At 36.0% G+C, this 27,519-nt stretch overlaps 1 long non-coding RNA gene across 1 annotated transcript; it reads right to left on the reverse strand.

Moving 5' to 3' along the window:
* Window positions 1-1,387: 1,387 nt before the first annotated feature.
* LOC132683269 (uncharacterized) lies at window positions 1,388-23,067 on the reverse strand. Its single transcript, XR_009612137.2, has 3 exons — window positions 22,960-23,067; window positions 3,441-3,502; window positions 1,388-1,576 (listed from the first exon to the last, which is right to left on the reverse strand). It is a non-coding gene; the product is annotated as an uncharacterized LOC132683269 (long non-coding RNA).
* Between the last annotated feature and the right edge of the window lie 4,452 nt (window positions 23,068-27,519).

Genomic DNA, 27,519 nt, shown 5'->3' on the forward strand with positions numbered 1-27,519 from the left:
ATGCAATGATGCTCCATTTATTGAGCACTTCCAGGAAACTGGTTCATAAAGATGAATTTTCCAGATAACTGAAGCATCAGAACTATTTTCTGATGTAGAACATACCAAATTGCTTTGCCAGTAGAGGATGCTGAATTTAATCTCTCCTTCTCTCCCTCAGAGAATGACTCAAGACCATCATAACCTATTACCCTTGGTAATGACCTGGGACTCCACTGAGGTGTGAAGGAATAAAAGATTTTTCTTTTGTTGGGACAAAATGGTACGAACATATTCTGCTTCTGTAGTTTTAGCAGATATTAGAATTTTTTGGTCTTTTTTTTTTTTTTTTGGCGTTTGTTTCTCTGCTCCTATGTTCTTGTTTCTAATTTGTTGACTTCCTACAACTGGAATTTTCCACTTTGAAAATTTTATCTCTTCTTTAAAGTGCTTTGGCTTTATGATAACTTTAGCAATGGCATTCACCACTCGAAGATACTTGGTTTAATTCCATGTTAGTTGCTGGTTGCTAAATGGTGGAAGATGTGTGAAATCTCACCTCTAAATTAGTCACAAGGGAATAAATTATTCTTTACAGTGAGTAATTTAAAATTGCTTTATTGTCTTATTTTTTATTTTTTTAATTTACATCCAAATTAGTTGGCATATAGTGCAACAATGATTTCAGGGGTAGATTCCTTAGTGCCCCTTACCCACTTAGCCCATCCCCCCCTCCCACACCCCCTCCAGTAACCCTCTGTTTTTATATTATTTTTTACCCTTCCCTTTTGTTCATCTGTTTTGTCTCTTAAAGTCCTCATATGAGTGAGGTCATATGATATTTGTCTTTCTCTAATTTCACTTAGCATACTCACTGTAACTTAAAATTGTTTTAATGTTTATTCATTTTTGAGAGACAGAGAAAGCCAGGGCATGAGTGGGGGAGGGGTAGCCAGAGAGAGAGACACAGAATCTGAGGCAGGCTCCAGGCTCTGAGCTATCAGCACAGAGACTGACACGGGACTTAAACTCATGGACCACGAGATCATGACCAAGGTCGAAGTTGGACACTCAGCCGACTGAGCCATATTTGAAACTCAACATTCAGAAATTTAAGTCCAAGAATAAAAATACAACTATTTATGACAGATATTGGGTTAGAATATCCCAGAGACCAATATAATATCATACTTCCAGGTTATGAAGACAGGTGTAAGACTACAGTGGTTACCATCCACACACTCATTTACATTCCTTTTCTGTAAGGCTTTGCCTGTTATTCTGAATCTAGTATTGATATATATCACATTATAATCAGGAACCGTAATATCCATGGTAATTTATACATGATTGAATTCTAAATGTTAAAAATGATTCTGAACAGATTAATCTGAACAATACATTTAATTTAAAAATCCGTAATTTGGCTTTATAGTTTCTTTTAGTTTCTGGTTCTTATTTTTCTCACTTGCATAACCTTGGTCTGGACTGTGTCCTTTCACAGAATGTGTTGAGAAAAGCAGCATAAGTATCCTAATGCTTGAGGTTTCCAAACTGTCTCCATAGATGCAAACCTCTGTTAGGAGAAATGTAGACTCTGTGAAGAAAAACAAATTTAATCCAAACCTTGAGCTGAGAGCAATACCCTGAAGTTAGTCTGACAAATTATGCAACAGGGGGGACACAGCTCCTTTGTATTTCTAGTTGACTCTTAAGATTCCATCCTTCTCTTACTTACGTGTTTATTACAACATTTATCATTTTCACTCTTATTCTTTTCAACTTTATTGTAAAATAAAATTTTTAAAATAAACTTCTCCCTTATATGCAATCTTTTCTCCAAAGAGAAGAGAGCTCTGAACAGATTTCTTTAGGAAAAAGTATGTTCAGAATGGTACTTTTAACCGTATCATTAATCTTCCCCAAAGTTCTGTGAATTGAATAATAGGCAGGTGGGAACTGAAGCAAGGAAAAAAGTGTCATTTTCCTTCTTTTCATTTCCCTTTAACAGTGTGCATGGTATCTAGAGAGGGAAATGACTAAACATCTTCACTTTTATACTTTTTTCCCAAAAGGTATCAAACAGTAACTTTGTCTTAGACAAAACTGCTCAAAACATAGAAGTAAAAACCAAAACCAAAGATATACCAGTACCTAAATACCTTAGCTATCTAGAGAATCAGATATCTGGCAAAACACTAGTTGAGATGATAGTAGAGAAACATTTCGCATATAAAAAAAATCTTCTGACTTAAGCTAATGCATTTTAATTGAGAGAGACCTCACTTTTTATTTTTCAATTGATTATATATTAAGAATATAAATAAACCTTCTTCTGTCATAAAAGTCTTCAATATTTTCTCCTGACCGTTACTTAATTTAATTTTTTTTTAATTATAGAAGTTTCATAGTTACACTACCCATCTATTATCCATTTTCAAAGCTACCCATTTTTTAACTTGCTGTTTTCTGCTTTGAGTGTGATGGTCAGAAAGGCTAATCCCTCACCAATATTATATAACCACTCTTCTAAATATATTCTTCTTTCTTTTATGAGCTTATTTTTTTACATTTCATTTTTAAATTTATTTTAATACATAGTAGGATGGAGGGATCCCACATTTCTCATATATTAGGAACACTCCCCTACAAAAACAAATATTTTTAGAGCATGTTACGTCCTCTTGGTTGGAGTCTTAAGATTAACTTTTGTAGAGTAAATTAGGTTACAGAGTTTGTGATAGATTGGTAATCTTCCTTTTAAAGTTAGGCAGATTTTCCCTATTACAATGTTACTGTTTTTCTGAATTTAAGAATTTATTTTCTTAAATATCTAGTAGATGGCCAGGAATTAAGCACTGAGGATAACCGGATTATAGAGCTACAGTATCTACCCTCAAGCTCATGGTCTACTTGGGGTAGGTCTGAATGTAAGCAGATCCCTCCTGAGCACTGTATGAAAGGCTGTGCCATTAGGCTCTGCCTAAATGACCTTTGTAGCAGTGAGGGTTCCCAGAGGAGGTGATATTTGAGCTGTGTCTTGGAGGATGAATAGGGATTCACCAAGAAGACAGAAGCAGAGGGCATTTCAGGTTGAGGGAACAGCAACTGGCAAGATGCACATGTGAAGTATGCCAACACATTGAAAAAATTATGAGAAGTTTGCTACAATTCAAATAAATGTGCCAGAAAAGATACCATGCTTGGAAAAATCAATCTTGTGGCCGTATAGAGGAAGTATGGGAAGAGAAGAGAAAGTAGAGGTTATTGGTTAAGTTATTTTAATAGCTCAGGTGAAATATTATTGTCTGAAATTAAGTCATAGCAATAAAAATGAGGAAGGAAATAGAATAGAGAAGTACTTGGAAAGTAGACTCCCAGGTTTTTTGTTCGGTAAACAGAGTAATCATAAAAAAGCCAGGATATAAGTTTAAAGGAGGCAACTTTGGGAGATCACTTACCTCTGCAGATACTGAGTTTCAATCACCCAAAGACCATCCAGTCAACTATTGGTAGTTGATATCTGAAATACAAAAGAGCTGTCTGAGGTGAAATTAAATCTTTGGGAGTTACAAATTCATAAATTGAGAATCGTAAACTCAAACGTCTACAGGTCATGGTTGCTGCCTAGGCAAGGGAAGTGAATGAAGTGGATAATAATGAATGGGGGGACTGTCATGAGCTGGAGAGAGCATGTCCAATCTGAGGGGGGCAGCTGTTACTCTGCTCCAATAGATCGTTGATGTGGGACTGTGGGGTCAGTGCAGCAAGTTTTTTTAATCTTTTAAGAGAAAACAGAAACTTGGATTTTATTATAAGCTCTAACTAGTTTAAGATTTTTAAAAATCACTTTTTGAGCCAAAACAAATTAGTTGGCTGGTTACACCAAGTCCATGGACACTTCTGTTGTAGACAGTATTGCAAATTATAAACCTAAATAAAATTCCTAAGAAAAAAATGTAGTCTAAAGTGAGAAAAGGAGAATCTCAGATTGCAACTCAAAAAACTTGAGGTTGAAGAGATAGCCTTGTATGGGTACTGTACAATGTAACTCATATATTTTTAGTGGTGGGAGAGTAAAAGTAACATTTTGAGACATAAAGATGTGTGCCATGAGAAATTCAGGATTATCAACTTCAGATAAGCTTTCAATTGTGGCAGTCTTCCTACCTTTCATTAACTCACTCTCATCTATCACCCCTTCATTTCAAATCTCCTCCATTGCCTAACCCTCACCTCCAACCCCAGATATCCTATTTCAGTTGGTGACTGCATGACTCCACTCATGCTTTATATAGGAAATAGAAGCTATCAGAAACTTCCCATACCCTTGATACGAAACACATGATCTTATCTTCTGCTGCTCTCTCCTGTCATTCTCCGTCCAGCTCCTCAGGAGTCTGACACTCTCAAAGACTTGTCTCTGAATCTATTCAGACACTGTCTCAGTCTATACCTAGATTTATATATGTTCAGGCCTCTTTGATTAACAAGACTGAGGAACAAAACAACCACTCCTAACCCCACAAGTTTCTCTGGCTCATTCTGTTATCTTTCTTCCCTTTTCAGTCCAACTGTTTGAAAGAACCATGTACACACCCTGTCTCCAGTTCCTGTCCCCCACTCACTCCTTAGCCTATCTGATCTAGCTTCTGTTTCAAAACCCTACCAGACTCTCCCTTGCTAAGGTCAGCAGCTACTAAACCTACTGAAGGTTTCATTCCTCACCTCTCTGTCCTCTTCATGTCATTTGACCCTGTGCCACTCCACTCTTTGTGACCTACAATTCCCCGGGCTCTCCTGGGCTTCCTCCTACTCCTTCTTTAGATCATGTCTCATTCTTCACTTCCCTTGGGAACCCTGCCTTTACTGGTTTAAATCTCACTATTATATGCTCTTTGAGGGCAATAAAACTCTCCTTTGTAACAATTTTCACTGTGAAATTTTATATTTGTGTGCTTTCCCTGCTCATAAGCTCAAGAAAGGCAGGAAGCATTGCTGGGCTTTCTCATCTTGATAATGTACCGTCCCTGGTCGAAGGCCTGACCCAAGTAACTAGTTGAAGACCTGGGGTTAATAATTGTCTGTCTAGTAGCTGAATGACTAACTGAAAATGAATGAGCTGAAAGCTTGGAACCACAAAGAATAGAGGCTGCCTCACTTGCCTAGTATGTGAGGAAACAATTGGAAGACGGGTTCGTTTCAAGTTATTTCATATTTGGATAATTTCCACGTTAAATTTTTGTTTAACATACACCAAACATATATTTCAGGAATTTATCTCAGCAGAGTTCTAATCTATTTAATTTTTCAATCATTTTTATTTTTAGTTTTTATTCTTCAGCCCACATTTGATATTTAATACAACCTCTAGGTAGTATGATATAAAAATAAGTAAGACCTTCTCTGCTCTTAAAGGCATAATTTTTCCTCTTTCTCTATTTAATACTAACAGTTAAATTAAAACTAACATTTAAATGCTCATTTATTTAAATAGCTGCATATGCAGAGAAAATAAGTATAAGAATGCTGAACAACAAGTAGAAATCGTAAAAAGCCAATTGAAATAATATTAAAAACCTTTTACTCTACCCAAAATACTTTTACATCATAAATACATGCATGTAAAGAGATAATATCTAGAGAAGTATATAAAGTATCTATATTTAGAGATTGGTTAAAAGTGAAAACTTAGAGTATGAGGAATGGACTAAATATTATTGCTTATGATCATGAAATATATTCTTTCAATGGTCAGCTGGAGCACTTGTCATTAGCCAAGGTGAACTAGGCCAAGTCTTCAATACTAACTGAGTGTTGGACTGAGCACTGAGAGGAGGAGGAGATCAAAGGACACATAGGTTTCTACATGTGTTGACTAGGGAGAATGAACAGAATTATTTCTAGAAGTTTTCAATTTGGGCCACCAATGTATAACTAAATAAAAACATATTGAAAATAGTTCTATAGTAGGAATTAGGGAGTTCTTGCTTATAAATATCATTTTGGTAATAAATGATACATCAATGATGGGTGAAGGTCAGGGATCAGTCAACAGTATTGGATGTCATGGAGGGGTCAAGCTGCATTGCAGATGAAAAAGTCCTTTGGATTTTCCAATTAAATACATATGAGAGTCTAGTATATGGATTTGGAGTTACAAAACAGAATTTTTCTGGAACCGAATATGTCAAATTCAGTCTATATCAGGACAGCCTGTGTACAAATTCCAGTTTTGTCATCTTTGATAGATGACATCAGTCAAATTAGTTTACCTCTCAAAGTCTCAAGAGTTTCTCATCTGCACAGTAGAGATAACAATACCTGCCTTCCGATGTTTGGGAAAGAATTAAATAAGGTATTTAGTACAATGTCTTTCACATAGTAAGTGCCAAACATATAGCATTGACAATGAGGAAGACAACCATCTCTGTTTATGGAAGGGTCAGGACAAATACAAAAGAAGGAAGGAGATTTTGAATCTACATAGGGATGAGATTTGAAAGACCGAGTTGTCTAGATGGAGGGGAGTACGATAGTATGTAATGAGTTTTCCATTACTGGAAGAAAGGGATAAACAATCGTTTGACAGGAAGTTGCCAGTGGGGCTTGAGGCATGATACACAGGTTAACATTCTAGTTTTATGATTATATTAGCTCCCCTCAGGAATAGGAGATAGACGTGTGGGGTATGTAATTTTTGGAAGAGGGGAAAAGAGACAACTTTCTTATAAGATTAATAGAAAATATGATCTATTATCACAATAACAACAACAAAAAAAACAATACCCCCAACTGGACAATGATAATTTCCTGGTCAAATGCAGAGTGGTAGCTATTATACACAAACACTTCCCCCAGGCGTTTCTCTGCCCACTCATTGATTTTATGAACAACAACCTCATTTCTTTTACTGTGAGGTCAAATATTTAGGAGAATAAATAATTTCCTCTTCAGAAAAGGTTGGGAGCTCTGATTTATGGGAATGACAGTATATGTCATTTTCTACGAAAAGCTGAATTTTGAAAACAGAGCATTTGGTGAGTGACGGGTAGTAGTGTTACTGAAGAATTATTCAATTAAGAAAATAATTACCTATAGAAATTTTTAAAGAGAAACTCCAAAATTATTTCACTTTACTCTCAATGTTTGAAGTCCACACAGGACAAAGTAAATGCTAATGCAGCCATTTCTGAAGACTGTTCTCATTGTTTTTAGAGCAGTGGTCATGAGTGACTAGAGCCATCCCCATTTGGTCTGGTGACAATACCTCTTTATTCTTGGGATCACTGGCCACAACTAACAGTGAAAATTCAGGCTATAAGTCTAAATGATATTCACAATCCTAGACTATTACCAGCTCAAAAACCTGAGGGATTCTAAATATTAAGATAAGATTTAGCATGTCATTATTCTTCGCAGGAAAGCATTTCAGGTAAATGTTTCTAGTCCCTAGATCTTGGAGAGGTAGAGGATTCTTTGTGCAATAATCCCTCAGAGGAAAAACCTTGAAGGAGCCCTATTTTTCCTTACAATGTATGAAACTTGAGCGTATGAAGTGGTCTTTATGCACACATCAGCTCTAAATTCTCCAGGGGAAGAACTCTTCCAACTGTAAACATACTGAAGAGAACAGTTCTGGATCTGATTTCCTACCAGGCTAGTAGACTTAGAAAATGTATTTACAGTTCACTCACAATACATCCTGAGTGCACCATTACATATATAGGTTTCCAAGGACAACACTCCATACGTTCTGAATGGGAAATAAAATCATCAGGATTACAGTCTTCTAAGACAATCTTAAATCACACCATGTATCTTGAGTGGTAACTATGAGAAGTGCATCAAACTAACTCCCATTCATGTAGGGATGAAGAGTAGAGACAGGTTCCTTTTATCTGGGCAATGTAAATAAGGCTATGTAGCAACATGTTAGCAACTTGGCATTCTTAGATTTAATAGTCACTGTTCTACAAAATGGTGTGTGATATTATTAGACTCCTGACTGGAAATATTTTATAATTCTATGGAGGCATAAATTGGACTTGAACATGCTGCAAGGCTAGAAAGTTTGGATTAACTAGTGAACGAGTGGATGAGTCCAATTGATTATTCAGTATCCACACATGGTTTCCCTCCCTCTCTGTTTTCATCTTATTTTTACTTCCCTTCCCCTATGTTCATCTGTTTTGTTTCTTAAATTTCACATATGAGTGAAATCATATGATATTTGTCTTTCTAGCTTGACTTATTCCACTTGGCATCCATGCTGTTGCAAATGGCAATATTACATTCCTTTTGATCACTGGGTAATATTCTTTTATATATATATTCCAAATCTTTATCCATCCATCAGTCAATGGACATTTGGACTCTTTCCACAATTTGACTATTGTTGACAGCGCTGCTATAAATAATGGGGTGCTTGTGCCCCTTTGAATCACCATTTTTGTATCCTTTGGATAAATACCTAGTAGTGCAGTTGCTTGGTTGTAGGGTAGTTCTATTTTTATTTTTGTGAGGAACCTCCATACTGTTTTTACAGAGTAGCTGCACAGCATGGATTCCCACCAGCAGTGCAAAAGGATTTCCTTTTCTCTGCATCCTCGCCAACATCTGTTATTTCCTGAGTTGTTAATTTTCACCATTCTGACAGGTGTGAGTTGGTATCTCATTGTAGTTTTGATTTCTATTTCTCTGATGATGAGTGATGTTGAGCAATTTTTCATGTCTGTTAGCCACCTGCATGTCTTCTTTGAAAAATTGCTTATTAATGTCTTCTGCTCATTTCTTTACTGTATTGTCTGTTCTTTGAGTGAGTTGAGTTTGATAAGTTCTTTATGGATTTTGGGTAGTAACCCTTTATCAGATATGCCATTTGTGAGTATCTTCTCCCATTCTGTTGGTTGCCTTTTAGTTTTGATGATTGTTTTCGTTGCTGTGCAGAAGCTTTTTATCTTGATGAAGTTCCACTGGTTCATTTTTGCTTTTATTTCTCTTGTCTCCAGACACGTGTCTAGTAAGAAGTGGCTGCAGCTGAGGTCAAAGTGGTTGCTGCCTGTGTTCTCTAGGATTTTGATGGTTTCCTTGTCTTATGTTTAGGTCTTTTATACATTTTATATATTTGTAAGAGATCTTTTCTTTTTCTTTCTTTCTTTCTTTCTTTCTTTCTCCCTTTCTTTCTCCCTTTCTTTCTCTCTCCCTTTCTTTCTCTCTCTTTCTCTTTCTTTCTTTCTTTCTTTCTTTCTTTCTTTCTTTCTTTCTTTTGACAGAGAGATTGGATGGGAGAGGGGCAGAGAGGGAGAGAGAGAATCCAAAGCAGGCCCCACACTGTCAGTACAGAGCCCAATGCGGGACTAGAACTCACAAACTGTGAGATCATGGTTTCCTGTTGCACATTTAGGTCTTTCATGCATTTTGAATTTATTTTTGTGTATGAGTAAGAAAGTGATCCAGGTTCATTCTTCTGCATGTTGCTGTCCGGTTTTCCCAGTACTATTTGCTGAAAAGACAGTATTTTTTCTAATGGATATTCTTACCCATTTTGTCAAAGATAGTTGGCCATACATTTGTGGGTCCATTTCTGGGTTCTCTATTCTGTTCCATTGATCTGTTTTGTGTCAGTACCATACTGTCTTGATGATTACAGCTTTGTAATACAGCTAAAAGACTTGAATTGTGATGCCTCCAGCTTTGGTTTTCTTTTTTAACAATACTTTGGCTATTTGGGTTGCATACAAATTTTAGGATGGTTTGTTCTAGCTCTGTGAAGAATACTGGTGTTATTTTAATAGGGATTGCATTGAATGTGTAGACTGCTTTTGGCAGCATAGACATTTTAACAATATTTGTTCTTCCAATCCATGAGCATGGAATGTTTTTTTTTTTTTTTCCATTTCTTTGTGTCTTCTTCAATTTCTTTCATAAGCTTCCATAGTTTTCAGTGTATGGATCTTTCATATCTTTGTTTAGGTTTATCCCTAGGTATCTTACGGTGTTTGGTGCAGTTGTAAATGGGATGAATCCCTTGATTTCTCTTTCTGCTGCTTCGTATAGAAATGCAACGAATTTATGTACATGGAAATTAAACCCTGCAACTTTGCTGAATTCATGTATCAGTACTAGCAGTTTTTTGGTGGAGTCTTTTGGGTTTTCCATGTAATCTGTGGGTTTCCATGGGTTTTATCATGTAATCTGTGAAGAGTGAAGATTTGACTTCTTCTTTGCTAATTTGAATGACTTTTATTTCTTTTTGTTGTCTGATTGCTGGGGCTAGGACTTCTAGTATTATGTTGAGCAACAGGGTGAGAGTGGACATCCCTGTTGTGTTCCTGACCTTAAGGGGAAAGCTCTCAGTATTTCCCCATTGAGGATGATAGTAGCTGTGGACCTTTCATTTATGGCCTTTATGATGTTGAGGAATGTTCCTTCTATATAATTTCTTGGGGGGGGGCGTGGTTTATCAAGAAAGGATGCTACATTTTGTCAAATGTTTTTTCTGCATCTATTGAGAGGATCACTGGCTCTGTTTTCCTTTTGAAATCCTTGGCTCATGGCAAGAAGCGCTCTCTACAACTTTTCCTCCTTCCTTCCATGCCGTTGAAGGTTAAGGAGTAGTAAGAGCTCTTCCTTATTCCTAGCTCAGGGCATCGTCCCTCTCTCATATGTTTTCTCACACTCTGGTAAATAGCCCCTTTATTAGAATCATCAATTGCCTAGTTTGGGTGTACATTGATTTCCTATCGGAATCCTGAAGAATACACCCAGAAATAATCACTATTCCAATTTTTCAGGTGATGACACTGAGCCTTCAAAAGAACTTACCCTGTGTGCTCGCTTCGGCAGCACATATACTAAAAGAACTTATCCTGGATAATAAAGATTGCAGAAATTTCATGCTAGGTAGCCATGAGTTCAAATCCTGTATAACTTTGAGCAAATCACTTAAGCTGTATAAATTATGTAACTTCATTTTAGCTGTGTGAGTTGGGGCAAGTTAAATTCTCTGCAGGTCAGTATTCCCCCATGCAAAATAACTCCAGCACATAAGATATCTGTGACTATTGTAAGTGATAATGCATTTGAAGTAATCCTCATAGTCCTCAAGCACAAAGTGGTTACTAAAAACTGTCAGTTTCATGTCCTAAGAAGTCCCTACAAGTCATAGTGTTTGGTAAAATTTTGGGTATAGTTTGATAATTTCCAACTCAGAATCAGTAGTCTGAAGGCTAAACTTTTTCGCCTTTATTATTTCTAAGTACATCTTTGTATGCACTGTTATCAAGTAAGATTCTTGTAGGCTTTCCTTTGTTGCTTTAGTCTTTGTTTTTGCAAATTTAACTATAGAATTATGCTTTAAATTCCAAGAGATTCTTCTACTTTATATTCCACAGTAGTAAATTTAGAGAAATATTATGAAAACAAAATTTTCCTATTAGCTTTATAATTTAAAAAGGTTCTTGGCAGTCTGGCCTCGTATAGAAAGTTTGCATCAAAATGACTTTGACTAGTGATGCTAGCAACCATCAATGCTAAATCTCCCTTTTACGGCCTTTTCCTATTGGTGTATCTGATAATTACTTATCTTACACAGAGGGACATATTTAACTCAAAGCAATTTCTAAAAGTATCTCAGAAGATGGAGAACAACCTTTCTGCACAGGATTTGACTTGACATAACTTTTCACTTTGGGGATTTTTAGTTATTATCAGAAATTGTTTATAATCCACTTGGCAATAGATGTAGCATTGGACTGCTTTATTGAATCCAACTTTTTGTCCAACATGCATATTGATTGGAATATGTCAGCTTTATGAACATTACAATTTTGTTACATTTAACATAGCTGTCACTTGGAGATTTCAAATAGTGGTGCACTGGGCCTGATCATACGAGGAAAACCAATAATAAATTGCTTATTTAAAAAAAAACCAGAAACATGTTTTAGGCTTTCAGACTGCCAATTTACAAAGAGAAGTTGTCTTCTTTATTTTTTTAAGTCTAGTTGACACACAGTGTTACATTCATGTCAGGTGTACAACTTAGTGATTTGACAAGTTTATATTGTGCTATGTTCACCACAAGTCTAGCTATCTTCTGTCTCATTACATCACTATTACAATATCATTGACGGTATTCCTTGTGCTGTGGCTTTTATTCTTGTGATTTATTCATGCCATAACTGAAATCCTGTCATGGCAAAACTCTCCCTTCTGGCAACCATCAGTTTGTTCTCTGTATTTATAGGTCTGATTCTGGTTTTGGTTTTTGTTGTTTTTTATTCATTTGTTTTTTGTCTGATTTTACTTATGAATGGAATCATATGGTATTTGTCTTCCTCACTCTGACTTAATTTGTCATAATACCGTCTAGATCCATCCATGTTGTTGCAAATGGCACATCTCATCCTTTTATATGGTATGTGTAATATTCCACTGTATGTATATGCCACATCTTCCTGATGCATTCATCTATTCATGGACACTTAGTTTGCCTCCATATCTTGTCCACTGTAAAGAATGCTGCAATAAATATGAGAATACATGTATCTTTTGGAATTAGTGTTTTCATTTGTTTTGGGCAAATACCCAATAGTGGAATTATTGGGTTACATGGTAATTCTATTTTTAATTTTGTGAGAAATGCCAATACAGTTTTCCACAGTGGCTAGATACACACCAGCAGTGCATGAACATTCCTTTTTCTCCACATCCACACCACCTTTTGTTTCTTTTTATTTTAGCCACTCTGACAGGTATGAGGAGATATCTCATTGTAGTTTTTTTAAATTTTTTTTAACATTTATTTTTGAGAGACAGAGTGAGACAGAGCGTGAGTGGGGGAGGGGCAGAGAGAGAGAGAGGGGGGGTACACAGAATCTGAAACAGGCTCCAGGCTCTGAGCTGTCAGCACAGAGCCTGACATGGGGCTTGAACTCACGGTCCATTACATAATGACCTGAGTCAAAGTTGGCCACCCAACCACCTGAGCCACCCAGGAGCCTCTCATTGTAGTTTTGATTTGCATTTCCCTGATGGTGACTGATGTTGAGTATCTTTTCATGTGTTTGTTGGCCTCTGGATGTCTTCTTTAGAAAAATGTCTATTAAGGTCCTCTGTCCATTTTTAAATCAGATTGTATGTTTTTCTTGGATGTTGACTTGTGTAAGTTCTTTATATTTTGGATACTAACACCTTAGCAGATCTATCATTTGCAAATATCTTCTACCATTAAGTAGGTTGTCTTTTTGTTTTGGTGATGGTTTCCTTTGCTGTACAAAAGCTGTTTGATGTAGCTTCAAAAGTTTATTTTTGTTTTTTTTTTTCCCTTGCCTTAGGAAACATATCTAGAAAAATGCTGCTACAACTGATGTCAAAGAAATACTGCCTCTGTTCTCTTCTAGGATTTTTATGGTTTTGAGTCCAACATTTAAGACTTTAATCCGTTTTGAGAAATTTTTGTGTATGATGTGAGAAAGTTGCCCATTTCATTCTTTCGTAAATAGCTATCTCACTTTTTACAGCACCATTTATTGAAAAGATTGTCTTTTCCCCACTGTATATTCTGGCCTCCTTTGTTATAGGTTAGTTGACCATAAAATGGTGGGTTTATTTCTGGGAACTCTACTCTGTTCTAGTGATCTTATATGTCTATTTTTGTGTCGGTACCATAGTGTTTTTATTACTATATCTTTGTAGTATATCCTGAAATCTGATACATAGTACCTCCAGCTTTGTTCTTTCTCAAGATTCATTTTGTTATTCAGGGTCTGATGTGACTCTACACAAATTTCAGTATTATTTGTTCTGGTTTTGTGAAAAATGCTGTTAGTATTTTGATAGGGATTACATTAAATCCGTAGATTGGGGAAATATAGACATTTTAACACTATTAACTCTTACAACCCATGAGCATGACATATCTTGACGTGTCATCTTCAGTTTCTTTTATCAGTGTTTTATAGTTTTTGGAATACAGAGCTTTCACCTCTTTGGTTAAGTTTATACCTAGGTATTTTATTATTTTTGGTGCAATTGTAAATGGTGTCTTTTTAAAAATTCCCTTTAGTTATTAGTGTAAAAACACCTTACCAATTTCTGGCTATTAATTTTGTATCCTGCCATTTTACTGAATTTATTTATTATTTCTAGTAGCTTTTTGGTAATGTCTTTAGGATTGTCTAGTTTTAGAATCATGTCTGCAGATAGTGACAGTTTAACTTCTTTACCAATATGGATGTCTCTTATTTGTCTAATTGGTGTGGCTAGGACTTTGAGTACTATGTTGAGTAAAAGTGGTGAGAGTGGACATCCATGTCTTTTCCTGATCTTAGAGGGAAAGCTTTCAGCTTTTCACCATTGAGTATGATGTTTGCTGTGGGTTTTTCTGTATATGGCCTTCATTATGCTGGGATATGTTCCCCTTAGCCCACTTTGTTGAGAATTTTTATCATGAATAGTTGTTGAATCTTGTCAAATGCTTCTTCTTTTAATTAAAAAAAAAACTTTAATGTTTATTTTGGAAGGAGAGAGAGAAAGAGACAGAGACAGACAGAGCGTGAGTGGGGGAGGGGCAGAGAGAGAAGGAGACACAGAATTCAGAGCTCTGAGCTGTCAGCACAGAGCCAGGCACCAGGCTTGAACTCACAAACTATGAGATCATGACCTGAGTGGAAGTTGGATGCTTAACTGACTGAGCCACTCAGGTATCCCTCAAATGCTTTTTTTTTTTTTTTTTTTGCATCTGTTGAGATGATTGTACGGTTTTTATTCTTCATTTTGTTGTTGTGGTAGATGATGTTGATTGATTACTATTAAATCACTCTTGCATCCCCAGAATAAATCCCACCTGATAGTGGTGAATGGTCTTTTTAATGTATTGTATGCAATTTTCTAATATTTTGTTGAGGATTCTTGCATTTATGTTCATCAGGGATATTAGCCTGTATATTCATTTTCTTTCTTTCTTTCTTTCTTTCTTTCTTTCTTTCTTTCTTTCTTTCTTTCTTCTCCTCCTCCTCCTCCTCCTCCTCCTCCTCCTCCTCCTCCTCCTCCTTCTTCTTCTTCTTCTGGTGGTATCTTTTTCTGGATTTGGCAACAGGGTAATTCTAGTCTTGTAGAATGTATTTAGAAGTTTTCCTTCCTCTTCTATTTTTTGGAATAGTTTGAGTAGAATAGGTAGTAAATCTTTTTTAAATGTCTGGTAGAATTCACCTGTGACTCCATCTGGTCCTGGATTTTTATTTCTTGGTAGTTTTTTTTCCTACCAATTCAATTTTGTTGCTTGTAATCAGTCTGTTCAGATTTTCTATTTCTTTATGGTTCACTTTTGGAAGAGTGTATGTTTCTGGGAATTTAGCCATTTCTTCTAGGATTTCCAGTTTGGTGTATAATTTTTATAGTATTATAATCCTTTTTATTTCTGTGGTATCAGTTGTTACTTCTCTGTCATTTCTGATTTTATTTGTTTGGATTCTTTTTTTCTTGATGACTCTGGCTAAGGGTTTGACAATTTTGTTTAAAAGAACCAGCTCTTGGTTTCACTGATTTTTTTATTATTATTTTTAGTCATTTTTATGTCATTTATTGCTGCTCTGATCTGCATTATTTCCTTTCTTCTACTCACCTTGCCTCTGTTTGCTTTTCTTTTTCTAGTTACTTTAGGTGAAAAGCTAGATTATTCACTTGAGCTTTTCCTTATTTCTTGAGATAGGACTATATCATCACACATTTCCCTTTTAGAACTGCTTTTGCTGTGTCCCAAAGATTTTGGACCATTGTGTTTTCATTTTCATTTGTCTCCATGTATTTAAAAAATTTTTTTTGATTGCTTCATTGACCCACTGCTTGTTTAGTGTTATGTTGTTTATCCACATATCTGTGTGTTTTCAGGTTTATCTTGTGATTTCTAGTTTCATACTGTTGTAATTGGAAAAGATGCATGGTATTATTTCAATCTTCTTAAATTTACTGGGGCTTGTTTTACAGCTGATATGTAATCTACTCTGGAGAATGTTCTATGTGCACTTGAAAAGTATGTATTTTATTGTTTATAGATGAAATGTTCTGTATATATTTGTTATGTCCATCTGGTCTACTGTGTCACTCAAAGATGTTTCCTTATTGATTCTGAGTGGATGATACATCCATTAATATAAGTGGAGTGTTAAAGTCCCTTACTATTACTGTGCTGCCATCACTTTTTTTCCTTTATTTTCATTAATATTTACTTTATGTATTTAGGCATTCCAGTGTTGGGTATATAGATGTTTATAATTGTTATATCCTACTGTTGGATTAATTTCTTTATCATTATGTAGTGTCCTTCTTTATCTCTCATTACAGTCTTTGTTTTAAAGTGTATTTTGTCTGATATAAGTATTGCTATCTTAGCTTTTTTTTTCCCACTTCCATTTGCATGGTGAATGTCTCTTCATCCCTTCACTTTCAGTCTGTACATGTCTTTTGGTGAGAGTTGTGTAGGCAGCATATAGATGGGTCTTTTTTTTTTTTTTTTTTTTAATCCATCATACCACCCTATGTCTCTTTATGGAGTGTAGAGTCTATTTACATTCAAAGTCATCAATAAAGATGATCAGTAATAGGTATGTACTTCCTGCCATTTTAAATTTTCTTTCTCCTTGTTTTTGTAATTTTTCTTTGTTTCTCTCTTCTCTTCATCTCTTTGTGATTGTAGAGTTTCTCTAGTGTTATGTTTGGCTTTCTTTCTCTTTATTTTTTTGTTTTTTAAAAAATTTTTTTTAACGTTTATTAATTTTTGAGACAGAGCATGAACAGGGGAGGGTCAGAGAGAGAGGGAGACACAGAATGTGAAACAGGCTCCAGGCTCTGAGCGGTCAGCACAGAGACTGATGCAGGGCTCGAACTCACGGACCGCGAGATCATGACCTGAGATGAAGTCAGACGCTTAACCGACTAAGCCACCCAGGCGCCCCTCTTTATTTTTTTGTGAATCCATCAAAAATTTTGTGGACATTTTGGGTTTGTGGTGACCATACACTTCATATGTAACATCCTAAGTAAATAGCAGTCTATATTAATTTAATGGTCTTTTAAGTTCAAATTTATTCTGAAAAAAAAAAGAAAAGAAAAAACTTTCCTTTTCCACCCATTTCTTCCCTTTTTACTTTATGCTCCATGTTTTATGTGTATATAGGCAAAATTTACATATTTTTATTTATAATTTTCATATGTCTAATCATGGTCATTTCTTTTCCATTTTCAGAAGTCTCTTTATTATTTCTCATATCCTGGTTTAGTAGTGATAAACTCTTTTATCTTTTGTTTGTCTGGGAAATGCTTTATGTCTCCTTCAAATCTGAATGGTAATGTTGCCAGATAGAGCATTACTGGTTGTATATATTTTCTTTCCAGCACTTTGAATATATATTGCCACTCCCTTGTGGCCTGAAAAGATTCTGCTAAAAAATCAGCTGATAACCTTATAAGTTTTATTTTGTAAGTAACTTTTTGTTTCTCTTGCTTATTTTAAGATTCTCTTTTTATCTTTAACCTTTGATATTTTAGTTAAGTGTGATGATGTGGCCCTCCTTGAGTTCATCTTGTTTGGGACACTATGATTCTTGGACGTGGATGTCCATATCCTTCTTAGTTAAGGGAAGTTTTCAGTGGTTATTCATTCAAATAAGTTTTCTATTCCTTTCTCTTTTTCTTCTGGGACACCCATAATGTTAATGTTAGCTTGATGTTATCCAAGAGATCTCTTAATCTGTCTACATATTTTTAAAAATTTTCTCTTTTTGCTGTTCATTTTGTGTGCTTTCAATTACCCTGTCTTCTAGATCACTAATACATTCTTCTGCATCATCTAATCTATTGCTGATTCTCTCTAGTGTGTTTTGTTAATGTTATTTATTTATTTCGAGAGAGAGAGAGTGAGAGGACATGAGCAGGGGAGGGGCAGGGGGAGGGGGAGGGAGAGTTTCCCAAGCAGGCTCCATGCTCAGTGCAGAAGCTGACTTGGGGCTCAGTCTCACAACCATGAGACCATGACCTGAGCCAAAATCAAGAATTGGAGGCTTAACCGACTGAGCCACCCAGGCACCTCTGTCTAGTTTTTTTTTTTTTTTTTTTTTAATTCCAGTTACTGTATTCAACTCTGATTGCTTCTTTTAATGCTTTCTATATCTTTATTGAAGGTCTCCATGAGTTCTTCTACTTTTCATCCCAATGAGTATTTTTATGATCATTACTTTAAATTTTTGATCAGGCATATTGCTTCTATTTAATTTAGTTCTTTTATGAGTATTTTTTTTTTCTTGTTCTTTTGGAGCATATTCCTCTGTCTCCATGTTTTGCTTGCTTTCTGTGTTTGTTTCTATGTATTAGGTAGAATGACTACTTCTCCTAAATTTGAAGGAGTAGTCTTGTGTATGATGTCCCCTATGCAAGCTATGTGTGCTTGGTTCTTTTGCTGGTTGACTAGCGGGAGTGTGGCTGTATATGTTAGTTACTCTTTTTTAAACTGTGGCTTTTACAGAAAGAAGAAAAGAGAACAGTAATGCTAAAATAAAATAAAAAAAGGAAAAAAAGAAAAACAAAAGAACAAAAATAAAAACAAAATAAGACAAATTTTAAAAATTAAATGAAATTCAAAAGTTTTTTAATTAAAAAAAAAAGTGGCTTATTCTCTGTGACCTAGTACCACAGAAGCTGCCATGGGCTTTCAGACCCTGGGCTCACTGAAGTCACAAACTAGCTGTGATGAACCAGACCAACCCATTATGGTGTCCAGACTCCTCTGTCCTAGGCTTTTAATGTTGAGTGGAAACATAAACCATGTCATTCTCCAGTCCTTTTGACTTGGATAGTGTTCCTGCAGCTTCATATCCATTTGGTGGACTTGTAGTGTTGTCTTATTGATAGCCTGGTTGCTCTTTTAAACCACAGCTTAATTTCTGTGCCCAAGGACAGAGGGATCTGTTCTTGGTACCCCAGTGCTATCCTTCCCCACTGCAGTTCACAGTTGAGGGTGGGGCTTCCCTTTGTTATATGTCTCTGTCTTTCTTGCTGTTCTATGAATGGTTGTTCTGAAACTGTTCAGTCAGCCCTCAGTTTTTCAGGAGGATTTGGTCTATTAATAGGTGTAATTTAGTGTGTGCCATGAAGAGGGCTGGTCTGGTTCTATATCACAGTCTTGGACCACACAAACTCCTAAAACTAAAGTTGTCTTTTTTTTTATATATATATTAAAGCCTCATTGTTACAGATTTTAGAGTTGAAAAAAAGGGTGGAAAGAAAGCTATTGTTAATTGGCTATCCACCTGTGCCAGGTATTCTTCGTATGTTATTTAAGCATTCCAACAGTCTTGCAGCTCAGGAATTACATTGAGTTCACTGAGGTTCAGGCAGATTGAGTATCTGACCATGAGTCACCCATCTGAGAAGTGATGGATTTGGGTCTCAGGTGTAGACTTCTCTGATTTCCAAGTCCAAGCACATTCCACCCCCATCCAATCACCAGCTCTATGTTGCCAGTGCAGCAATTCATTAGAGGATGGCTTTTTTTAAAAAATTGCTAAAAACTTCATCTTACTTGATATTTAGACTATTTTCTTAGCTTCTAACTCATCTCAAGAATTCGTCTCCCCATCCAATTGTTCCATTCTCAATTTAGGGTCTCATCATCTCTTACCTGGATTGTTGCAATACCACTGTAACTTGTCTTCTTGAGTCTAGTTTTGTGCACTCCAGTATATTATCCATGTTAAAATATTAAACACAAAGACCTGGTTATTAATCCTCATTGAAAACCTTCCATGGCCCTTCATCACCAGTGAGATAAAGTCAGAATTCCTCAGTGAATATTTATTTCACAATCTAGCTCCTGACTTAAATATTCATCAATCAAGATAATTTCTTACACTGTTTGTTCCAGACATACAGAATTTCCCTAAACCCACCATCCTTTTCCATGCCCCCTAGGATGTTCATGTTTCCCCCAATCCACTCCCATCTTACCTGGGGAATGTTTATTTATCTTTCAACTTTCTGCTCAAAAATTTTCCTTCCATTGAAGTCTTCCCTGTCCTGTTTGAATTCTTTTATGCCAAAATCATTATTTCTGTTTGTAAGAGCAATATTTTGCTGAAGTTATCTCTTTGCATTTTGCCTCCTAACAGATTTTGGACTCTGCAAGTGGAGACTGTGTCTGTATGTTCAATAACTATTTATACACAAATCTACTAAAACCTTGAGAGTCCATTCCCCTTTTCCAAGCAAATACTTTCTCAATACAGTACTGGTACACTACACAAACCCCACCAACAAGAATTAAGGACATTTCACTCACACCTCTCCTGTTATGAAGGAAAAAGACAATGAGTTTTGGGAGCAACAGACATTTGGAACTGATTGAACAAACCCCAAAATTTCAGGCAACTAATGGTGTCTCTCCTTGAGCATTCAGATCTCTTGCAACATGAGCTTTCTTGTCTCTATTGACCCTATGGCAATATTGACAAACTAAGAAATGTAAATAGTAAAATGGAAAGGTAAGAAGCAAGCAATGGACATAAACACTAGATAAGCCCTAGATAGGATAATTATATCCTCATTTCTTCAATAGAAAATTGGATTGCCTATATTTTCTAAGCAGATATAAAAATTGCATCAGAACTAACACTTGGTTCCATATGACATTGTCATACCCACAGGTGCCCCAGAGAACCCTCTGGCCACCAATGCCTCCTAACTAGTTTTCACATTTGTAGCCTCAAGCCTGTGCTAATACAGGAGCCACTAGCTACATGTGGCTATTTAAATGTAAATTTAAATTAATTAAATTATAATTTTTTAAAAAATTAAGTTCCTCTGTCACACTAAACACATTGATGTGCTCAACAGACACAAGTGGCTACTGTATTGAATGGCACAGATGTAGAACATTTCTATCATTGAAGAAATGTTTACAGGAAAGCTCTGTAAGCATTTCTATTTGCCCTGGACATCCCCACTAAGCTAAGCTCATTCATGAATAATTTTATGATATCATGTCTTTGCTTAGAAACTTCTGACAGGTTTTCTTACTGCACCAGAACAATGCTTCCCAAAATTTAATGTACATTTATATTACTTGGAGATATTATTAAAATGCAGTCTCTAACTCAATAGGGCTGAGGTGACCCCAAGGTTTTGCATTTTAATTCTCAGCTCCTGGGTGATGCCAATTGTGTTCCTTTGTCACCTGCATTTTAAAATTCTCCATTCTTTCACCAGCCCTAGCTGATGTTCATTGGCTTCTAGAATGCTTCTTTGATCCAGCAGCTAAGTTTCTCAGTAGTTCCAACTGATAACATTGCTCACTCGTGCTCTCTTCCTACATTCATCCAGGCCCTTCACCTTCAGGAAGGCTCTCCCTAGTAGTTCAGGCTTGCCCAGTCACCTCTATATGGATGACTCTCAAAGGTCAATGTGCACAGGGGTTACCTCAAGGGAGCTTGATAACTACTCAAACACTACTGCAGGAGACTCCAGTCATTAGGTTTGAGATGGGCCCAAGAACCACTTATTAATGGGCTGTAGGTGATTCTAATAACAGTATTTCCCTAACCAAACTGAGAAATGTTGTCTTAGTATATTTATCTATATAACTGATTTTGATACTTAAAAAAACTTACACATGGGGGCATCTGTATGGCTCACTTAGTTGAGCTTCTGACTGAATTCAGCTCAGGTCATGATATCATAGTTCATGAGTTTATGCCCCACATTGGGCTCACTGCTGTCAGCACAGAGCCCACTTCGGATCTTCTTCCCCACCCCCCCACCCCACCCCCCAGCTCCTCCTCTGTTCATGTGTTCTCTCTCAAAAATAAAAATAAACATTGAAAATTAAAAAAAAAACAAAAACTTACACATGATCTTACACTGATACACAATTGCTTATAGTGTTTTTGACTCAATCTATTTAAGTCTAAAAAATGTCTAGAGCTGTGGACTTCAACACTGATCACTTATTGGATCCCTTGGGGGAGATTTTAAAATCCTCATGCAGAGACACTTTCCCCAAAATCCTGATTTAAGTGGTAAGGGGGTATGCATTCTTTTGTTTTTCAAAGCTCTGTATTAATTTCCTGGGGCTGTTGTAACAGAGTACCACACATTAAGTGATTTAAGACAGACATTCATTCTCTCATAGTTCTGGAGATCAGAAGTCCTAAATCAAGGTGTTGGCAAGGCCAGGCTTCCTCTGAAGCCTCTAGAAAAGAATCTGTTGCATGCTTTTCTCCTAGCTTCTGCTAGTTGATGGCAGTCCTTGGCATTCCTTGGTTTATAGCTGCATCACTCTACTTTCTGCCCTTTTCCTGCATAGTCTTCTTCCCTGGGGAGACTGTTTCCAAATAAAGGTCACATTCACCGGCATCTGGAGTTAGGACTTCTACATTTCTTTTTATGGGTCAAATTCAACCTGTAAGCTCCTTAAGTTATTCTAATATGCAGCCAGGTTTTAGGAACTATAGGTCATTAAGCACACATCAGAATCACCTGCAGGGCTTGATAATACAAGGATTGCTCAATCCAACCTCAAGATTTAGTAGGGCTGGGTTGGGCCCAACAATTTGCTTTTTTTGAACAAGTGTCAAAAACACTGGTGTAGGAGAAAGGGAAATGAAATAGATTTATATCTCTCCTGTCCTTAGAGAAGCATCACAGGTATCACCTGTGAGCTTAGGAGAAATGTAGAATTTTGAGCCCACCCCAGACTGCTGAATCAGAGATGGCATTTTAACAAGATTCCCAAGTAATTTGTCCATTAAATTGTTACAAGCACTGTTGTATATATTAAAAATAAAATTATTCTTAAATGGATGGTTAAAGTAGCAAGGGATGGGTAAAGTAATAAATTAATGAATAATGAAGCGAGTCCTCAGTGACCTATCTCCTAGGAGACAGAAAGTAGGCCTTAGAAATCTATTGACCAGGAAGTTGTCTTACCAACCGTGAAGAGAATGGTTTGTTACCATAGTGGCTACAAGGAATCTGCCTTTTGGTTCTTCAGCAATTGAGTGTTCTCTGCTTATTTGGCCTTTTCCAGGCTTTACCAAGAAGTTCCATACTCCTCCTCCCCAATGACCTCATATTAACATTTTGTGGCTTCACTATCAGCACTTTGTTATTTGTGCCAAAGTCTGAAATAGGAGGCTGGCTGGAATACAGAGAAGCACAGCACAGTGTAGATTTAGTGATGAACTGGCTCTGGGCCAAAAGGGTAGCAGGTAAGTTTCAGAGTTTCAGCTGAAAAAGAAAGAAAGTCTTTTAGAAAGCTTAGAGCCAAGTCAAAACATGCCATATATGATTTTCTTTTGGCAGATATACTGTAAAATAAGAGTAGACCAAATCCCCCAGGTAATAGTAATTGACCTATAAATGTCATTATTGATAGATTGTGTTTCTGGAAACATTGTTCTAGAGCTAAAGTGCTCATGTGAATCTCAGAAAGGAATTTAGAATCAGGTTTTGAAAGTCTTTTTTTCTCTCAGCACTACTGATTTCCATTTTCCTCTTTGAGAGTTGAACTTTTTTTTCTCCCTAAGTAAGTCATGTCCCTGAGCGATTACAGTCACCTTCTGGAAGTCCCAAATTTTCTCAGAAAAAGTTATTTTTGAAAGGCCACTGGCTGTCATTTTTTCACGGAGTCATTTCACAGCTGCATTGACTCATTTGATAGACCAATAGAATTAATATAACATTTGTTTTTTTAATCGGCCAATCTGAGGAAGAGTTGATATTTTAATAAAATGGGAATTGTTTGGAGAGGCAGTCTGATTTCAGAGACCAATGTTGCTCATAGACTTCACTGTGCTACATGGCTTAAGGAATTTTCCTTTAATGTTCTGTTGCGTCTTCTTCCCCTTCTGTAAAATTGGATTAACAAATTAGTCTTTCTCCCAGATGTATATTAGATTTAAACAGAATACATGTCTAACAACCAAAAAAATTCTCATGTCTTTAGCCATGTAATACAAATACATTGTCATAATCACCATTTAATTTAAATTTTACTTCTGATATGAGCTTATAAAATCTGTTTCCATGTTCTATATTCTCAAGGCAAATGGAATTTTTGGTCTGAAACCAGCCAGTTACACACATTAGTAACTTTAGAATAAAAAACAAAATTGGGACCTGTGGGTGGCTCATTTGGTTAAGCGTCCGACTTCAGCTCAGATCATGATTTCACGGTTCATGGGTTCAAGCCCCACATCGGACTCTGTGCTGCCAGCTCAGAGCCAGGAGTCTGCTTCGGATTCTGTGTCTCCCCCTCTCTCTGCCCCTCCCTTGCTCATGCTCTGTCTTTCTCCCTCTCTCAAAACTGAATAAACATTAAAAAGGAATAAAGAACAAAATTAACTATAGATATCTCTTCATGTATGCACAATGAGAAATGTTACTTATCCAAACCTAGGATGAAAAATCCTCCTCATCTCTCCACATTCTCTCCTGGTAAATTGCTGAATCACTGTGTGTGGCAGCCAAGTTCACCTCTACTGGGTATGCCTCTGAGAATTGCCCAGGGCACCCAAGGTCCCTCTGCTATTTCTATATAACAGGAATAGAAAAGCAGCCTGATACTATATTCTAAATAGGTGTGTGTGTGTGTGTGTGTGTGTGTGTGTGTGTGAGAGAGAGAGAGAGAGAGAGAGAGAGAGAGAGAGAGATTTCCTTCCCCCTTATTAAAAGCTGGTACAGACTCTATCTCTGAATGTTTACACAAATCACAGATTATATAATTTGAGCATAATGTAGCGATCTTGAGAAATGATACAGTGTAACTCTAAACTCTAGTATAAAACAATGCAGATAGCCTTGATGGTGAGTCAGGAGAGAGCTGGGTGCTGGCTCACTGAAGTATACTGTAAATCATTTTCCAAACCAGTGTGAGAACCAAATTGATAAAGATTTTCCTTTTCTCAGACTTAACATGAACCACAGGCTGCAGATGAACTCTTTCTTACTGGGAACAGATGCAACATTCTAGTAATAACATTTTAGTGGTTTCCAGTGCTATTCCTTAGTACCATCTTTCTCTTTCCCAAATTACAAACCAGACTCTTTAATCCATCTTTGAAAAAGCCTTTTAAAATAAACTGTTAATTATTCTCCATTAGAATTAGACAAAATAACGTAGTGAACGGTTGATAAATAATAAAATTAGGGATTATTTGACAGATCAAGAGTATTAGCTCTACTGGAGAAAGCAACCAGCTTATGCTCTGGAAACTACCTGCCTGGATTTGATTGAATACAAATAATGTGGTACTGAGCATGTTACACAAACTCTCTGAGCATTAGTTTCTTCCTCCCTAACAAAATAAAAATAGTATACGTATTGTAGGGTCATTGTGAGGATGAAATTATATAAAACACAAGGTTTTTAGCATGGCACTGGTACATAGTAAATGTTTGTGAATTTGAGCTGAAAAATGATCTAGAAGGTTTTGTACAGTGTATGTTCTTAGGTTGAAATGCTATCTAGTTGAATGCTTCTTAAAATGCGTTCTAGCTGAGTATTAAAATATCTTGATTACGCAGAAAATTATATTTTATTTGTTATAATGGATTTTCACTCACAACTATTTAGTTGTATAATATTTGGCTTCTTTTTGGTTGCTGTTTATTAATAACTGATCCTTCTATATTATGTTATAATCTTTAAACATTTTAATTTCCACTAGTATGAAATCAAACTTTATTCTTAGAATACATTTGCTGAATGAATACCAGAACATATATATATAGAAAATGCACTTTCATAAAAGACCAGAATAGAGCATTACAAGAGAACTTTTATAATAGACAAGGCAATTTTCTGAGTTATTTAGGAGAAAACCCACTTTTTATAACATTACATGAAGACTCCAAGTTTATTCTTCATCTAATGGCTTTGAATATCTACTTTATTAAAGTTAAAAAGAATACCTCTGTATTGGGGAGATTTTGCAAATGTTAGACCAAAATGCATGTTCTTTCTACCTTTTGTTTTTCCCCACTATCCCTTCAGGGTATAAATATCAAGATGTTATTGTTGATTTATCTAGAATATGTCTTAAATCTTTTTTGAATATCAAGAGGTCATTGTAAATAGCAGGCTGATAGTGTGTTGTAAAAATTTGTAGGTTTTATACCTTTGGAAATGATCACATTATTTATTTGTATTTGAACCTCAAATTACACTCAAACACATTCAGTTACTTTGTACCCATACTCTAAAAAGAAATGGAAACTTATTAACATCCTAATGGTAACTATTAAACTCCAGAATAATAGATAAATGTGGAAAAATTAACAAGGTTTCTGACTGGAATTTCAGAAGATTTGTTGAAATAAGAAAGAAACAACTTGTCATATCTAAGAATTTATCCAGAAAAAATAATCTTGTAGCTGATGTAAGTTCTATCCATAATGATTTTCAGGATTATGTGGCAACTGTGGAAAGAACTGAAATGACCACAGGAGGAAGCTGGCTAAATATCAACTAAATCATAACAACCACTCATTACATAATGCCTCTCGCTAAAACTTAGAACCAACAAAATGGGAGACTGATGCAAAAAGACAAATTTATTAATGTATCTTTAAAGGTGTAACTGCCAAAGGGACTAGATACTTGAGTTGCCTATGTAGTTTCCCTAATATGGGTATTTAATGCTACAAATGTCCTTCTCAGCACTGACTCATCTGCATCCACAGATTGTGATATGTTGTACAGTCCTTTTCATTCAATTATCTATATATGTAAGTTTACTTTGAGACTTCCTCCTTGACCTATGGCTTGTTTAGAAATATACTGTTTAATTTCCAAGTGCATGAAGATTTTTCTGTTGTTTTCCTGTTTTTCTAGTTTGATTCCATTATTATTAGAAGCACACTCTCTATAATTTCATTTCTTTCAAATTGATTGAGGTTTGGTTTATGACCCAGGATATATTCTATATTAATGAATATTCCATGAGCACTTAAAGAGAATGTATACAATAGCCCCCTTTTCTGTGAAAAATGTATTTCAAGAATCCCAGTGGATGCCTAAAACTGTAAATAGTGTTGAGCCCTATCTACATATACTATGTTTTTTCTTCTACATACCTACCTATGGTAAAGCTTAATTTGTAAATTAGGCACAGTAAGAGATGAGCAATGATCATAATAAAATAGAAGTGTTACAACAATATGCTGTAATTAAAGCTATATGAATGTGGTCTGTCTGGCTCTCAAAATATCACACTGTACTTGATGGGATGAAGTGAGGTAGATGATGTAGGCATTGTGATGTAGCTGTAGGCTACTCTGTGGCCTTCTGATGTTACATCAGTAACATCATGCTTCTGGATCATGGTTGACTGCAGGTGACTGAAACTGGATGGGGTTGGAGAGGACTAGGGTATTCTCATGCATGCTGGATTGTACTCTCAATGCCAATTAGATCCTATTGGTTGATAGCATTATTCAATTCTTCCTTACCTTTGCTAATTTTCCCCTTAGTTCTATCAAATTGCC

The sequence above is a fragment of the Panthera onca genome, chromosome C2 (genome assembly GCF_046562875.1).
Source record: "Panthera onca isolate mPanOnc1 chromosome C2, mPanOnc1 haplotype 2, whole genome shotgun sequence".
Lineage (NCBI taxonomy): Eukaryota > Metazoa > Chordata > Mammalia > Carnivora > Felidae > Panthera > Panthera onca.